Raw genomic sequence first — 19,694 nt, 5'->3', positions numbered from 1 at the left:
TATTTGTACAAGGCCACTCATTTATAATATGATATTATCATGTCCCATACATTCATTCAATATATTTTTATTTAATCCTAACTGGATTTGTTTATATTCCAAATATTTTAAATACTCTGATTGGTGAGCCAAACTGGTTGTCACATTTACTATCAAATTCTTGCTTTTTAATCCCATTAATTAGCAATACTTATTTTCATACATTGCTTGGCAAGGCCTTTCACCACACTGATCATTCTTGGAGACTCTCTATTTGTGAGGTATTTCAAAGAAACAAAAATATATGACCCTGAGCAATTGTATTTCTTTCTTTTTTTATCGATAAAGACTAAATCTATTAAGAAAATATAGTACAATCAGGAGAAGCAAGAAGCCGGCAGACCGGAAATGATGGAACCATCAACCTCGGTCCCGGTAGAAAGATACAATCTCAGAGCTACATCAGATAATTTGAGAGCAAAAACTGACTAACTGACTTTTACCCCACAGGGTCAGAAACTACAACACAGTGTTTTTTCCCTTTCTTTTTGTTGACTTTTGTCCAGCCATCATGGGGAGAATGAGCTAGAACAACTTGAAGACTGGAATTTTCTATCTTCGGGAACTCCTTTTCTGATTCAGAGGAGGAAGTCTCATGGGCCCGTTTCTGGGAGATTGCTGTGACATGGGTGTGCCCCTTAGTATCCGTGGGCGGAACCATCGGCTGAGGCGCCTGGTCCGGTTCTGAATCGCTTTCCTCATCCTCCATACTTGGGGAGCTAGAGCTCCCAGCTGGCAGTGGTGGACAGGGAGCCCAACGCTTGGGTTTGGATTTTGCGAAGATGCCCTTTTTCGTTCTTGCTGTCAGCGATGGGTAGGAGTTCTGCAGGTGCCCTGTTAGGTGACAGTGGCGGCATCGGAAGGCAGTGTTTTCGTAATCTATATACTGGGTCCAAACATAGTCCTTGATCTTGAGATTGATTTGCTCTGGCAATCCCTTGCTTAAATCCAGCTCCACACATACTCTAGCATATGTGTAGAGACCTTGCCGTTCTCTCTTGTAATCTCCCATTAGAAAGCAACCCAGGGTGTTGCCTATTTGCCTGTATACTTCTGTGCGCCACAGGTGTATTGGGAGATTTGGAAGTCTGATCCATACAGGGGCTTTAGTGAAGACTGCAGAAGCTGGGTCAAAGTCTGGGAACCATGGAGTTAAGAAGAGGCCTGCTGAACCCATGAACCAAGGGCCTTCTTCTAAGGCCTTTTCATAGTGCTCGGGGTTATCGAACAGCACTATAAAATATCCCTTTGCACAGAAATGAACCTTGCAACGGTCGGTCCAGTTGTCATTGATCCAGTCATAAAGATCCTTTGAGTGTGGCCAGAGCCCATTGAATCTGCAGATGATGGCCCTTTCAGCATATTTTTGGGTGTCGTCTCCAAGGTCAGAGTAGGAGATCTCAACCGAGGGAACCTCCTCCAATTTGTCAACCAAGAAAGGCTTGGGTTTGGGGGGTTCCGGGGTTGCGGGTATCTCAGAGCGGACTGTAGCTTTGTAGGAGTATGGAGGAGTAGAAGAGGATTGCCCTGCAGCTCCACCTCTCAAGCGAAAGGAAAACACTAAAGAACTGTTGTTTTTTATGATGTAAAAAGAGAGAGGAAGAGGATCTTCGAGCTGTTTACCTTGTAAAATAAGTCTCTGTAGGGCTGAGGGGATCCCAAGTCTGTGCTCCAGATTTGCTTTGAGGTTCTGCACCAGATCTGTAGGTTTTACCCATTGCATAACGGTCTTGCTCAAGATCTGTGCTATTTGAACCTGAAAGGGGGCAGAGGAATTATCAAAAGATTCTTGGAGCAGCACGGGGCCAGAATCTTTTGAGTCTCCCATCTCTTGACGCAAAGGCGGCAGCAGGAGGGAAGAAATCTTCTGCCTGAGGTTTCTTTGGCTCCAACTCGGATCTGCAGCGAAGGGAAGGGCGACCGATCTGTGGAGAGGCCCCTGATCAATGGAGGGGCCAGAGCTGCCATGGCTATGCGCTCCTGAGCTCAGCGCCTGGAAGTTCGCCTCTTCCTTCGGCTCATCCTCCGCTTGGATCTTCAACTCGGGTTCACGCCTCCAATGGTTCCTGAATCGAGCCCTCCTTTCAACAGCAAGTCCACGCATAGGCCAGGCAGCGGCCGAGGACAGGGAGGCTACAGCGGCTGCATCTTCGCAGTTGGGTTTCGGCTCCGTAACTCTACTCAGTGCCTGTTTCGGCTCCGGCCCTCTTATCTGGGGTGGATCTTCCCCTTCAGCGGCAGAGATCCGAGGCCAAACGGAGGCCGAGGGTGCTGCGGCGGCGGCTGTTCTAGGGTTCATCTCTCGCAGCCCTTGCGCTTTTCTCCAATCTGAGCAATTGTATTTCAATACTTCTAGTAAAAATAAATATCAATCCACTCCACTACTAGTTTTGTAAGAATACAAAGAAAAAAGAAAATCTTCGCTGACAATATTCCATATAGTCTGAGAAAATTTAGGTCACCACTCTTTTTACAGTAACCATTAGTACCACATCCACGCCAAAACAACCATTTATGAATTAAGCACTATGTCATTCAAATCAATCTAGACACCAACCAATTTGAATCTCTATTATGACTCCATCTAGACACCAACCAATTTGAATCTCTATTATGGCACACAATCCATGTTAATAAATTTGCAACAATATAATGGATTCATCATCTATACAATCAAACTAATCAAACATTGTTATTCAGATTTGTACAATGATGTTTATTCATCCATACTATTCAATACATACTCTTACATATTTCCATTTTTCATACATTAAAATTACAGCCATCATGGAGAAGAATAGTTGGGTGAGGGATTAAAGGTTAACCATAAAGTCCCTTTATTAAATTATAAAACAATTGTATTATTTTTGTGAAATTACAATTGTATTATTGTATTATTGTTGACCATCAAGTCCCTTTATTAACAAAGGAATATGTCAAGGAAGATAGAAGTGAATTGTGCCACTTCTACATAATGAGAGTTAAAAACTTGAAGTGAAAGGTCTCATCCGTAAATGTTTAATGACTTATTTAATAACATAAACAATAATATAAGTTTAACTATAAACTCAATCTAAAATTGATATGATTAATTTCTCATTTCGCATAATGGTGGAGTTTTACAAAAGACAAAGAAATAAAAGCATTCATAAAGTTAATTTTTTCTAAAAGAGGTGAAAAATAAGATATAACCTTGTTATAGAAAACACTAGGAGGGGTGAATCAATATTTTTAATTCACTTTAACTTTTCAATTTCATATTATGAATTATGTACGCTATTGCTCTTTATGTAACCAACGTGTGTACGCGACTTCAGTGAATGAAAATAATGTATATCCAGTTAACTAACTTTTCATATGTTCCATCAACTATCTATCTTTAACCAACACATAATTATTTCATTATCCATTTGTTAAGAAGAAACCATGAGAATTAAAGAGCAGATAGATCATCAACACATAAGAAAAATATGAATACATATAAGCACCAAGATTTTAGGTGGATACCCAAAGTGAGAGAAAACCACTGCTCCTGTCGTGTTTGTCTTATTTCTTATTATATAAAGAAATATTTCATTACATCCTGTATTGGTGCAGACTCTTACCAGTACACATGAACCCACCATAAGGAGGCTACAACCTCCACTCGTTCTCCATCACCCACTATAAGCGAGTTACAACCCCCTGATCTCATTTATCAGCTCCTACTAAAAGGGAGCACCTACCCCTTAAACAAATTTCCCATCTACCACTGGAAGGAAGCTTAGACTTCCATAATGAAGGCTCCAAACCTCAACAACCTTTCATGTACCACGCTTACTAATATTTCAGACTGTACCCACCTGTCTCAAGCAATCCTCGAAACATGTAGGCCACCTTTCATCAAATTTTCATACTTGACCCACACCCAACATTATGCTCAATACAAAACTGAAATACTGAATCTAAAAATCTTAATCACTGAAGTATTATAAACCAACTTAACACTGAGGCAAACCAATCTCAGCCAACCATTTCAACCAGATAAAATCAATGCACAACTAATCCAATCAATACTACTAGATACAAATAGACATCATTGACAGACAACAACAAATATAACAAAATTCATCAACAATCATCATAAAACAACACTGCAAACCCTCACCAAATCTAACTTCGAATATATACGTGATTGTTATTAAGAAGACCTGCGTATATACGTGTTTATCATGTGCAATACCCGTGTACAAATATCAATGTACCGAAGAAACATATCTCAGAATATATACGTTACTAACCAGAGATAGATTCACGTATGTATGTGACTATTTAGAAACAAACCAACATATAGATCTTAAATTACTAAAGCATACCTTCATTGCAAACACAACTCACATTCTGCAATCTTCATTGTCATACATTCATAACATAGCATCATTATAACCACAGATCTATCATTGTTAGCTACAAGCATAAACAGATCAAGTAAGTGTATTCATTAGTCTTCACAACACTTTCAAATCTATTAGATCTAAGCCATCTCCTTGCTCTCCAGTGCACACCTGTTCCAGATCAAATCAAATATGTACAACTCATTACTTGCATACTTAACACCTTGATCTCCATCTCCTTATATAGCTTTTTCCTTAGTCACTACCTCAAGTAAATCCTTAGGTAAAGTTGATGGTGTTTGTTGACAGAATCAAATAGATGTTGCTTCTTAGATTACTATGAGAAATTACCATGGTAATGACACCTAGTATATAGTTTTCCATGGATCATATTATGTATGAAACTTTCCTTAAGTAGTACCAACATATGTACGTTACCCTTCTTCATATGGACCACATATACTTTCTCAAACTTTACTTTTGACATCCATCTATAATTGTACTGCAATTTATTTGTCCGTATCCCCTATAACATATGTATCATAATACATGTTATTTTCATTAGTTCCATAACCATCATATTATAACTAAGTTGAAATCAAGGATATATTTGCAATATGGTTGTCATCAAGGACAACACATTAGCCATAATGCCAACAATCTCCCCATTTAGACTTGATGGCAACCATTTTGGTGTTTGGACACCACTTGAAAACCTCTATAAATACACCTACAAACCCCAAGTCTTCTCTCCAAACATTGAGCCAAGCCTTCTCTCCAAACACCAAGCTTCTCTCCTCCTTTGACATCAAGTGCAAAGGTTTGAACTAGGCTGAATGAAGTACTTCTCTTGTAGTGTTGATCGTTGTAGGTATGATCTACTGAATATAAATAATGAAATTTGCATACTGGCCATCCTCCCCTTGAGCATATGTTGGAGTTTTTGAAGATATGCAATAAAACTACAAGTCTTTATGACTCAAAGAAATATGACTTTTCCTATCACCAATGACTCTATGGTTCCATGACTACATCAATCCCCCAACATATTGGGTTTACATATTGGACCCAAATTTTACATCAATGTCCCAAAATAATGGGATGGCATGACTTGATCTCAATATCCCATACGTGACTGAATTTTACAATAATTTACAACATGATTTTTTTCACAACATTTACAACAAGAGACATTTATGACACATACAACCAAAAATACGAACCTCAATAATGAGGTTGCAAAACCATGATAATCATCAGCAACAACCATGACCATATAGGAATCTGCAACATAATCATCTTATGGAAGTGACATAGAAGCATGAATATACTCATCATCAAGAAGATATGTAAGATAAGGGAGTGTAGCATCAATTTCTCCAATAACATCAACAGGCGACAAAATATGCAATGTCTCTAAGGACCATCAATCAACTATAGAAAAAGTATAAGAATGTATAAGAAGGATTTGTTATCAACTCATCCCCTTGATCTTATGTCATCAAGGTCAGCATACTCTCTCCATATTGAGGAAGAGACACAATCCTCAAGTAGCAAATACATATCAATCTCTTGTACCATGACACCATATATATCATATACAACATCATATTATCTCCATGCATCAATAAAAAACAAAGAGGACCTCCAAAATCACAAACCATTAATCAACATCAATAATGACCATAGCATACACATCATCCTGATTAATTGTATCAAGTAATATTAACACACCATTAACAAATTCAACAAGTGCAACTCAAGGATAACTTCATTACATGAAATTCACGCATCATTTTCAGTAGTGAGAAAAAATAATACTGATAATAGCCATAATAACCATGAATTCATCATAAAAACCATCATGCACCAAGGAGTGCTCAAGAAACTACAATGCCAACAATGAACTATTAGAAGCATAGCAGACACTCCCCTTGAAGCTGTGCCAAATTTTCATCCAACCATATCGATCTCATCAATTAGAAAATGCACCTAAGAACCCTTCTATTAGCAGCAATATAAGATTTTGCAACAAATCATCATGAACCAGCATCACTCCTAAGAAGCATATGTGTATCATCAACAAAATGTAACATATTAATTCTAGAACCAAAATCCTAATAAGAAACTAATGGAAGTATATACATGGCTCCCCTTGAATTTGTGCCACTTCATTTTCATTATTGAGAGGCATACATGATTGTTTTAGATAAAAGAATCATTTATACATGCGACTGTCTTTCATAATATCCGCGTAAAAAATACAATATTCTGATTTTTCATAACCATGACTCCTCCTGAACATGACATGTCCATTATTGTCACTTCATCAAATGCAATGTCAGTAATATAAACATCACTAGATAATCTCAAGACAACATAGGGAATCATCATCTAGATACACACGGATATCTCTCCCTAACATCATACACCACTAATCCCATGGACTTAATAGTCATCATATGTTCTTCACGAGGTTATGTACGTCGCTTTTACTTCTGCGGTTACTGTTAGAAGTATGCTTTTAAGAACAAGGAACTACAATAGGGGAAATCTTCCCGTGTCTTTGATTGATGTTCCTTCTTCCTCCAAATCTACTTGCAATTTCTAATCATATACTTGAACTTATGGAACTTATCCCATATTTTTCTTTCATTCGAAATGCTTGACCTAAAATCAATGACCTTATGCCCAAAGGAGTTACAAGAAAAACAATATGCATGAAACCCTCCTTTATGCCTAGGATATTTCCTTTTAGATGTGTGAATTGAATTAGTTTTCTTTTTAAATACTTTATGTTGGTTTTTCTTGTCATTACGCTGTGAATCCGAAGCTATGTGGTTATATCCAATACCTGTCTTGATTAGGTGAGAGTGTTGTTTGTTGATAATCTTCTCTAGGGATTCAAATGCCTTTACCCATTCATTGATTTTCTCTTAATCTTTCCTTAGAGTCATAGATTTTTATTCTAATTTTTCATAATGCTTTTCCTTTTCTTGAAGTTATTTTGCTAAGATATATGTTCTTCTATTGGCTTCTTCCAACTTCATCCTTAACATGCTTATTTCCTTTACCATATTTCTTTCTTTAGTTTCCAATTCTTTATTTGCACTCATATATCTATCATTTATTTCAATGCTTTCATTAAATCATATTCTTCAAAAATATCTAATTCATTAGTTGATCAATCTTAAAGATCCATAAGTATTTGGTAGCAAGTATTACAATCTGATATGAATCTTTTTTATCATCAGATGTGCTTTTACTATATTCATTAGAATAAAAACTTTTCTTGGAAGAAAAATTCTTATCGACATTTTTCTTGTCAACATCATTTCCTTTCTCTTTCTCATCATGATTTCCTTTATATGGAAATTTGGATTCATAATGATCTATTCTTACACAAGCAAAACATTTAAAGGGAAGCTTACCTTGGAATTTAGCATTTCCCACTTGCAACTTTCTCACGAAATTCACTTCTTCCTCATCTGAAATGTAGGTATATTAGGCTTTTCTTTTTCTTCCCCTTTATATGTAGCTTTGAAGGTTGCTCCTCTCATACTTGATGTACCTCCTTTTCTCATCTCAAAGGCTGTCAAGATCCCATAGAGTTTTTCGAGGGTAAGTTTCTTGAAATCCTTTATTTCTTCAATGACAGAGACTCTGGAATTGAACTTTGGAGTTAATGATCTCAAAAGCTTTTCAAAAATAGTACTTTCCTTTATTTCGTCACCAAGGTTGTTAATTGTGTTAACAATTCTGACTACTCTAAGAAAAAATCTTGCAACTTTTTCATCATCATGCCTTCTAAGAGTCTCATACTGAATTCTATATGTTTGAAGTCTAGCACTTTTTACCTTAGTGCCACGTTCATAGGTTTGGACAAGCTTATCCCATATTTATTTTCCATACTCAGTTGCATGACTTTCACAAACATAGATTCAACCAAACTTCCCAAAATAACAATTACTACCTTTGCATTATTCTCATATTTCTTCTTTCCTACATTATCTATGGGAATGGAGGTTGGGTATTGATATCCACCTTCAACAATTCCCCATACTCAAGCTCCTAGTCCCTACAAATATGATCTCATTTTCAAATTACAAAATATAAAGTTAGATCCATAAATAAGGGTGGGCTGGAAGAAAATAACCCCCCCCCCCCCCCCTTGACAACTCATTTTGATAGATGTCCCTTTAAGCGATCAATCTTCTTTAGAGGCACCTACTCTAAAACCAATTGTTAGGAAAAACACTGAGAGGGGGGGGGGGGGTGCAGTGAATCAGTATTTTTAATTCACTCTAACTTTTCAATTTCATATTCTGAATTTTGTACATTATTGTTCTTTATGAAACCAACGTGTGTATGTGACATCAGTGAAAGAAAACAAAATATATTGAGTTAACTAACTTCTCATATGTTCCATCAACTATCTATATTTAACCAATGCATCATTATTTAATTATTGATTTATTAAGTAGAAACCATGAGTAGCAAAGTGAAAATAGATCATCAACACACAAGAAACACGTCAACACATATGAACACCAACATTTCAAGTGGAAATCCAATGTGGGAGAAAACCACCCTTTTCTTCATCTTTGTCTTGTTTCTTATTATATAAATAAATACTTCATTACATCTTGTATTAGCACAAACTCTTACCAGTATGCAGGAACCCATTTGCACGAGGCTAAAACGTCCACTGGTTCTCTAGCACCCACTAAAAGGGAGCTACAACCCCTAATCTCATTTACTGGATCCTACCAAAAGGGAGTACCTACCCCTAAATATTTTTTACCAACTACCACTAGAAGGAATCATTGACTCCCTTACTGAAGCCTCCAACCCTCAGAAACCTTTTGTGCACCACATTTGATAATATTTCAGAATGGATCCACCTGTCTCAAGCAATCATTAAAACTTGTAGGCCACCTTTCATCAAATTTTCATACGAAACCCACACCCAACATTATGCTTAATACCAAATTGAAATACTGAATCTCAAAATAGAATCATTGAAGCACTCCAAACCAAATAAACACTGAAGAAAACCAATCTAAACCAACTATTACAACCATACCAAATCAATGCACAACCAGTCCAATCAATATTGCTAGATACATATAGACATCATTGATAGATAAGAACAAATATAATAGAATTCATTAACAGACATCATCAAATAGCACTTCAAACCCTCACCAGATCTAACAAAGAGTATATACGTGATTGTTATCAAGAATACCTATATATATACACCTTTGTCATGTGCAACACCCATGTACATATTTCAATGTACCAAGGAAACATATCTCAGAATATATACGCTACTAACCAGAGACAGATCCTTGTATGTGACTATCTAGAAACAAACTAGTGTACAGATCTTAAATTACTGAGGCATACCTTTGCTCCAAACACAACTCGCATTCCAAAATCTTCATTGTCATACATTCATAACATAACAACATTATAACCACAAATATATCATTGTTAGCTACAAGTATAAACAAATCAAGCAAGTGTATTCATTAGTCTTCACGACCTTTTAGATCTGTCAGATCTAAGCAATCTCCTTGCTCCCTAGTGCACACCTGTTCCAGATAAAATCACATATGAATAACTCATTACTTGCATACTTAATACCTTCACCTGCATCTCCTTATATATATTTTTCCTTAGCCAATACCTCAGGTAAATCCTTTGGTAAAGTTGATGGTATTTGTTGATGGGATTAAATAGATGTTTTCACTTCAATACCTATGGGAAATTACAATAGAAATGACTCGTAGTATATACTTTTCCATGGGTCAGATTATGTACGTGACTTTTGTTCATAGTACTAGAGTATGTAAGTCACCCTTCTTCATATGGACCGCGTATAATTTCTCAAACTTCACTTTTCACATCCATCTTTAATTGTACTTCCATTTCTCTGTCCATATCCTTCATAACACCTATATCATAATACCTATTATCTGCATTAATTCCCTAACCATCATATTATAACGAGGTTGACATCAAGGATATATTTAACAAGCAGGATGCCATCAAGGAGAACACGTTAGTGATAATGCCAACAATCGTTTAGTACCAATGTAAAAAAATAAAAAAAATTAAGAGTTTCAAAGTATTTAATTCCCTGGTGATTAAATATTTTTTTCCAAAATGAAGGAAGGCAAATTGTCCTATAAATGTCATGCAATTTCATGTTCCAAATTATTTACACTAAGTATAAGTACTCAAGGAAACATGATCAACATTGTTATCATTATGAACCATAATGAAAATTACATTAATTGACGCAAGGGTACCAGTGTAAAAATAAATAAAAATTAAGAGTTTCAAAGTATTTAATTCCCTGGTGATTAAATATTTTTTTCCAAAACGAAGGAAGGAAAATTGTCCTATAAATGTCATGTAATTTCATGTTCCAGATTATTTACACTAAGTATAAGTACTCAAGGAAACATGATCAACATCGTTATCATTATGAACCATAACGAAAATTACATTAATTGACGCAGGGTTACCCCTACGCATACCCACAATATGCATGTATACATATGCATAAATCATTTTCCCGGGAATTGACCCTCACTTAAGTCAAATCTACAAATCATAAATGATTAAGGCCCAATACAACAGTTCCTTTTGGTCGGAACTCAATCACCCCGCTTTAAAACCCTCTATCAGGGCTTTTCCTCAATACAACTCCTTCCCCTTTCTATCGGGATTTATTAAGTCTTCATGACTTATATATATAACGTTATAACCCATAAGCCCATATATATATAACAACCCCCCTCTTAAACCTTGGTTAATATATATGTTTATACATAAATTCCTTCGCGGGCACTATTCCTTACAAAACCTTTTACAAAGGGAAATGTATGCAACATACCCTTTTTCCGCCTTCCGTACAGCCTGGTCACATTTCCCGAGGCTATGCCTCAATCGCGGGCACTATTCCTTACAAAACCTTTTACAAAGGGAAATGTATGCAACATACCCTTTTTCCACCTTCCATATAGCCTGGTCACATTTCCCGAGGCTATGCCTCAATCACAATTGCAATCGCAATCAGGCTTTTTGCAGTTAGCTTACACATGAACCCTTCGCATCCCCGATATGTGAATACATAACATTTCGAAACTCAAATCATAATAAATTGCCCCTATAATGTTATCGGGTCTGCTTATCGCATATCGCATTCCTCTCCAGTCCTGATCATTCCGAACTCCGATCGCTGATAGTTCTAGCCGTCGATCACCAATAATCGCTATCGGTGATATCGCAACACCACTAACGTCGCCGCTAGCCCTTGCACCTCCGACTTCCGATTGTGATTTAAATCATGACCATTGATCTAGCCACAATCCAACGGTCCATGATTAATCGTTGCTCACTCATCGCAAATCTCCAAGCTTGGTTGTGACTTAATCTCAACCATTGATCTTCCCGATCCGACGATCGCTGAGCATTACGATTCCATTACTCCGTCCGCCTGTTTACATCGATTTTACACCATTTTCCTAGGTTTATATAACTTCCGATTTTATTCAAAAGACTTTGCCTTATGCCTTTGCTATTAGGCTGCACTCCCTTCTGGCTTAACCTCTCATGCCCCTTTGACCTATGTCATTCCAAAGCATTTGCAGATCCTTCAATGAACTCAAGAATCTATTACGAATCTCGGATTCATTTTTCTCCCTGTACATCCACCACGACTCCACCTGCAACTCTCTGCTACATAGGTTATGTTAATTCACCAATCATTCACTATTTGATACTCGATGATACACTTATACAACTTCAAATTAAATCTCTTAGCATATATATAAATCAACACATAATTACAAAGTGGGATTCTTCTCAGCCTGATCTTCTGATTTAATGGCCTCTATTCACTATCTGCCCATAGGCTCACAAAACACTTCAATCAGTTATCTATCTACCTATCTCGCCTCTCTCTCTAACTTCTATTCATGCCTTTTTGGCTTATATTTATACAAAGGAATTCTAAAACCAAATTCTGGTTTAGATCCCTAAATCCCTCAACAAAATCCTAAAATCTCTTTCACATCCCTAAGGATTCTCTCAAATCCACAAAATCATGAACTGACTCCTAATCTAGGATTTACAATCAATTCTTTATCCTCTCATCACTCAACTATCCTAAATCTCTCATGTTCTCCTACATTTGAGAACATTTACAATAAAGCCTCACAATATTCAATTAATTCCTACTCTCATTAAAATCACTCAAAACATTAAATAATTACATAAATCCAATACTTAGGAAACCAACTTCCTTGAAATACAAGACCCCCTATTTCTACTAGAATACAATGATAATATTGAGCTGGATGCTCCTGCATCAGACTCCCCATGTAAGAAAATTTATGACCACCTAGTCATAAGTCTGGATAATTGTTTCCTCCTGGATCCCAGACTTTATTTTGTAATCTGTCTCTGCTTGTCAATTGTTCTATTGTTGTTGTTGTCTACTTCTGGTCTCCAAGTCTCCATACTTTATGTTGTAATGCTCCACTTGCCTTGCTCTCGTAGTCTGCTATTGTTTTCCTCTTGTTGTCACTCCTTTTCTTTCTTGTTGTTGTCTTTCTCTGAGATACTTTCATCATTAATATTCTTATCAACTCAATCTCTCTGTCCAGTATATCCTCTGTCTGCTGATTGTTTCCATCTCTTGATTGTTGAACTCTTCTCCTTGCTGGTTCTTCACTTAATCTGATTGTTTCCTTTTCCTTTTTACCTTCTTCTCTACTGTTGTTTTGCACCTTTTCTGCTGCTGCCACATTGTCTTTTAGAACAATTTCCTGCTTCTAGTTTCTGCATCTGTCAACTTCTTCTTGATTATTATTTATGACAACATCTTCAGCAATCTATCCTAGACATTCATCCTCTACTCTTCCAACTTCCTCCTTTGAAAGTCTAATTCTCTATATAACTCAATGATTTTACTTGGAGTGAACTTTGGAAATTTTACACAATCTCCCGTTACTTCATTTGTTATTGATCCATCATCACATGGTCCTCCTTCCTCTGCTAAATCTTTCTTGACATCCTTCAGTAGATGTTCTTCCTCCTCTTCCTTCATTTAGCTATCCACCTGTGCCAAATATGTTCCAACTTCTACAACAACATCTTCAATTATAAGACAATCATTATAATAAAAAAATATAAGGCCTCTGTACCTCTTTTCCCTTTAGCAACACTTCAATATGTTGCATTGATTTCTCTTCTTCTGTCAGCGTATCAGTGCGCTGATCCAAACTCAAAGAACTCTTGAGACTGTCAGCTAGTGTCCCCTTCTCATCATCTATTTCAATGATGTCTTCCAGCATTTTTCCACTATAGTGAATTGATTCTTTCTCGGTCTCTTTGTCATATTCTGCTTCAAAACTTTCATCTTCTGGAAGGTATTCCTTCACATCTTTGACAACTTTAAAAGACTGTCTATCTTCTTCGAAACCTACAATCATACAGAAATCATTAGTTTTAAAATCACAAGACCTTACGATATTATTTGATGCTTCAGTCATCAAGTCTTCTAGCTGCTTCGAATCATTCATATGATTCAACTCCTCTAGCTCTTCATCACTTTCAAAAAGTAATGGTCCACTTTCTGGTTCACATATCGAAACTTCAACATCTTCCTTTTGTTGTAGCTCAACTCTTTCGAGCTTCTCTATAATCTATTCAAGTTCCCTTAACTCCTTTATTAACTGCATATTCACCTGCTGATTCCTCTTCTCCTGTAGCCTCTGCCACTTCACTTTCTTTCTCATGACATAACCATGCTTCTGGTTGCTTCATTTCTTTGCAACATCTACATTAACAGCTCAAGCTGAACTGCTATCTCAGCCTTCTCCCTCTCATATTCCTCTTTTCTTAATTGTCTTTGTATGCCATTTGCCTTGGCATCCTTCTTCCTTTGTCCTCTGTTGTGGTCTCTTTCAGAACCTCTATTATGACTGTCACTAGTCATCATCCTCTCCATCTCTATGAGTTCCTCACTCACTTTACTATGAGTTGCACTAAAGCCTCTTCAACAGCAAGTCCTGTCCTACTGCCACTTACCTCACCAAGCTCTCCTGACTCAGATCTTACCTTCAAGATCTCTGTCTGATCTTGTCCTTCCATTCGCTTGCACTTTTGAATGGACTGTCCTTTCCACTAGCTTTCAGCTGTATCTTCAACCTTTGTTACTTCAAAAACTTACAAACATCCCTCTTACAGTTTAACTACTGTAATCTTGCTATAAAATTTCATTCTTTCAATATCTGCTAATCATTAGACAAAACTACATACCTTCATTTACTTCCAAGATCTCACCATTCCTGCAAATTTGTTTCAGAAAATCTTTATGCTTCCACTGCACAATTTCTCGATATTCAACTACTGTCAATCAGATTTTAGAATCTGATCCTTTCTTCCAATCTTCCAGCTTTATCTTGACAAAGCTTAATTATCAGCAACAATTCCTTCGTGTTGAGTTTTCTTTCCACTTAGAAATCCTTAACAATTCCTTCCATTACTGCTTCTTAAGGCTTAATCTCCTTTTGCTGAGATACTTCATTAGCTGCAACCATCATTCTTCAGTTTATTTCTTTGTCAGCAAAGCTCACATCAGGATTAAATAAACACAATACCTGCCTGATTTCTCCATTCATTCTTCACATCCAAGTGAATCTCCATTCTCCAAACATCGTTTTAGACTCTTCTTGTCTCTGCAATCTCTTCTTAATTCTGCCTTACCTGCCTCTAAGAACTTAACTGTTCTTCTCCATTCTCCCAGCTGTAGTTTGGCTGCTTGACCATCAGCTTAAAATCTGATCTCCCTTGCCTTCATACACATCTCTCGATTCTGAATTATTTCAAGAAACTTTCATACATAATTGTTTTGTTCTGCCTTATACCAAATGGTTCATTTATAATTCAACTCTGATACCAAAATTGATGCAGGGTTACCCCAGCACATACCCACAGTTGCATGTATACCTATGCATAAATAATTTTCCCAGGAATTGACCCTCACTTAAGTCAAATCTACAAATCTTAAATGATTAAGGCCCAATACAACAATTCCTTTTGGTCGGAACTCAATCACCCCGCTTTAAAACCCTCTATCAGGGCTTTCCTTTCTATCGGGATTTATTAAGTCTTCATGACTTATATATATAATGTTATAACCCGTAAGCCCGTATATATATATATATATATATATATATATATATCAACCCCCCTCTTAAACCTTGGTTAATATATATGTTTATACATAAATTCCTTCGCGAGTGCTATTCCTTACAAAACCTTTTACAAAGGGAAATGTATGCAACATACCCTTTTTCCGCCTTCCATACAGCCTGGTCACATTTCCTGAGGCTATGCCTTAATCGCAATCGCAATCGGCCTTTTCACAGTCAGCTTACACATGAACCCTTCGTATCCCCGATATGCGAATACATAACATTTCGGAACTCAAATCATAATAAACAAGCCCTATAATGTTATCGGGTATGCTTATCGCATATCGCATTCCTCTCCAGTCCCGATCATTTCAAACTCCAATCGCCGATAGTTCCAACCGCCGATAATCGCTATCGGCGATATCGCAACACCACTAACATCGCCACTATCCCTTGCGCCTCCGACTTCTCATTGCAATTTAAATCGTGATTGTTGATTTGGCCATGATCCAACGGTCCACAATTAATCACTGCTCACTCATCGCAAATCTCCAAGCTCGGTTGCGACTTAATCTTAACCGTTGATCTTCCTGATCCGACGGTTGCTGAGCGTTACAATTCCATTACTCCGTCCGCCTGTTTACATCGATTTTACACCATTTTCCAAGGTTTATATAACTTCTGGTTTTATTCAAAAGACTCTGCGTTATGCCTTTGCTATTAGGCTGCACTCCCTTTTGGCTTAACTTCTCATGCCCCTTTGACCTGTGTCATTCCAGAGCGTTTACACATCCTTCAATAAACTCAAGAATCTATTACGAATCTTGGATTCGTTTTTCTCCCTGTACATCCACCACGACTCCACCTGCAACTCTCTGCTACACAGGTTATGTTAATTCACCAATCATTCACTATTTGATACTCGACGATACACTTATACAACTTGAAATTAAATCTCTTAACATATATATAAATCCACATAATTACAAAGTGGGATTCTTCTCGACCTGGTCTTCTGATTTAATGGTCTCTATTCACTATCTGCCCGCAGGCTTACAAAAAACTTCAATCGATTATCTATCTACCTATCTCACCTCTCTCTCTAACCTCTGCTCATGCCTTTTTGGCTTATATTTATACAAAGGAATTCTAAAACCAAATTCTGGTTTAGATCCCTAAATCCCTCAACAAAATCCTAAAATCTCTTTCACATCCCTAAAGATTCTCTCAAATCCACAAAATCATGAATTGACTCTTAAACTAGGATTTACAATCAATTCTCTATCCTCCCATCACTCAACTATCCTAAATCTCTCATGTTCTCCTACATTCGAGAACGTTTACAATAAAGCCTCACAATATTCAATTAATTCCTACTCATTAAAATCACTCAAAACATTAAATAATTACATAAATCCAATACTTAGGAAACCAACTTCCTTGAAATACAAGACCCCCTATTTCTACTAGAATACAATGATAATATTGCGCTGGATGCTCCTACATCATTAATATTGACTTAAGAAATCAATAATTAAAACAACCACCAAATATAATTTTAAAGAAAGAGATTATTTGTATGAATAAATATGAAACTAAATATTTACAAATAGCAATTCATATATATATATCAATTCAAAGTTACAATTATGTATAAACAAGAGTTTAAGATAATTATTGGTTTACCCTATTTACAAAAATGGGTAACTTGATCTTAAACACTAAGAATTGTTTTAGCTTTTCCATAGGAAGAAGAATATGATATTTTAGGATATTAAAATGAAATCAGGATATTACCTTCATGGAAATACCATAAAACATCTCAATGGGCGATCTTTCAAGAAAATCAAATTGAATATAAAATATGGAAAAAGAATTCGACAAAGTTATCATGGATAAAAACAAAGGAATTTCTCGCCTAAAATGCCATGGTAAAAAGTTACGTGCACAAATCAATAACACAAAGGTGATGAAGCAATACAATAAAAACTATAACAATAAAATGAAGACCTCGAGAAGAAATTTAAAGAAATCACTTTAGAACAAGATGACAAAAATTCTCATTTAAAGAGCCTTAGTAAAAAAAATTCTAAAGAAAATTAAAACATTAGAAAATGAGAAACTTTAGGATCAAAACATTAAAGATAAAGTCGATGAATAAGAAACTGAAGAACTTTCACATCTCAAGAATCACAATCATGCAAATTAAGAAGCTTAAGAATGCTAAGAAGTCACTAGAAGATAAATTAGAACAAGTTATTAGAAAGGAAATGTTAAAGTACTCATAAATAAAAATATAAGCGGTGGAGAAAGGAACAATTGAAAATCCAATCAATGTTACAATGCAAGAAAGCGCAAACCTAGTTGTAGTGAAAAGTTATTGCATAAATACTAGAAATTCCAAGTGAAGATCCGACGACAAATAAAACAACTTCAGTGCATGACAAAAGAAATAATATTGAGTCATGTGCTCTAATACAGATATAAATATCGGTAGAAAAATTTATGGGCCTTGTTGCAAGAGGGAAAATGGCTTGAATTCTATATGAAAATATCATGTTATTTCTTATGGATTTAAGATTTGATGTACTACTTACTATATATCTTGGTATGCAATCCTTTAGTTCTTTTGGATGTAATGATCGATAATGACTCCCTATAACAAACAACTTTCAATTAATTGATTTTAGATAGTTACTATATTAAATTTAGGTTTGTTGGATGTTCAATCATTAACATTGGTATCTTACAAAGATTATTTTTGTAATATTACCTATAGTTTTTTTATTTTAAGTTTAATTTCTTTGTACATTGATGCACTTTTGGTAGAAGTTGACTCCCTCCATTCACTGAGTTTTCTAACATTGTCATCGAGGCATGAGAGATTTATTTTTAAGTCAACCACCCATTGAGTGCCTCTAGGGCTTGTCACTGAGTCTACAAGTCAATTGAGTCATTGCCATGGATGAAAAGCTCTTTTGGGCATGTTACGTATTGTAAAGAAAATTTATTTGAGTGAAAAGACCCTCCAATACCTCGTCATGGTGCAAAGATCAAGTTGGCCTAAATGAAGGGACAGGTCGACCTAAAAATAGCAATATATACCCCTCAAAAGCCTATAAATAAGAAGGAACTTGATCTCATTTGGACACACTCTCAAGCAAGCTTGATATCCGCAGGAAAATAGCTGAAAAGGGACAAAAAAGAAGAAGAATAGAAAGATCGAAGATTTTGGGCCTCTCTTTCTCTCTCGTGTTAGGGTTACTACATGTTTGGGAAAGTTGAAGTGTTGTAAAGTTGTTGGGCAAGTAAAATGTCTTAAAAGCTGCTAGGCAAGTCGAAGTGCTAGGAAGAAACTACTAGGTCAAAGTTCAGAAGAATTTGTAGCGTAAGTCAAAGTTATAGAAGAATTTGATGGGTAGGTTGAAGTTCTAGAAGAATTTGTTGGGCAGGTCGAAGTTGCAAAAGAATTTACTGGGCAGGTCGAAGTTGCAGAAGAGTTTTCTAGGCAGGTCAAAGTTGCAGAAGGATTTGTCACTGGGCAAGGTGAAGCTGCAGAAGAATTTGCTAGGCAGGTCGAAGCTGTAGAAGAATTTGTTGGGGAGGTCGAAATTGTAGAAATAGCTGGAAGGAAAGCTCGTCAAGGAAGAAAGGTTTGACTTAGTCTTAGAGTGTCTTGGTCAAGGGTCATAGGTCTTGGAATTCGTCAATTGAAGATTCTATAAAAAGAGAAGAATTCTTGCGGGTTTTCCTCTAATCAGAAACGTTTTGGACCTCGCTGATCGTGTATATCTTGTGTCCTTTGTCATATTGTTCTTTATGGTTTGGTAGTTGTTTGATGAAGAGAATACTAATAATAATAAAGTGAAATAATAAGCTAATTAGGTTAAGCAGAAATACATCACAAGTAGTTATCAAAGTAAGAGAAACCCCTTATCTAACTGTGCCTAAATTTCTCAAAATTGGTATCTGATCTAAGGTGACTATATCATTGAAATGCAGCTTAAATAAGGACACTCAAGGGCCTAAGCATTAGAATATCATCAAGAGAATCAATCATCAA

The 19,694-nt window shown here is 36.3% G+C and overlaps 1 pseudogene; it reads right to left on the bottom strand.

The window, feature by feature from the left end:
* Positions 1-19,694, bottom strand: part of LOC149212083 (MADS-box protein SOC1-like) — a 263,852-nt pseudogene that overhangs the window by 219,924 nt on the left and 24,234 nt on the right.

Source organism: Pinus tabuliformis, chromosome 1_1 (genome assembly GCF_031772625.1).
Source record: "Pinus tabuliformis cultivar Carrire ecotype Pingquan chromosome 1_1, CPIR1, whole genome shotgun sequence".
Taxonomy (NCBI): domain Eukaryota; kingdom Viridiplantae; phylum Streptophyta; class Pinopsida; order Pinales; family Pinaceae; genus Pinus; species Pinus tabuliformis.
This window is presented reverse-complemented; position numbering and strand designations above follow the sequence as displayed.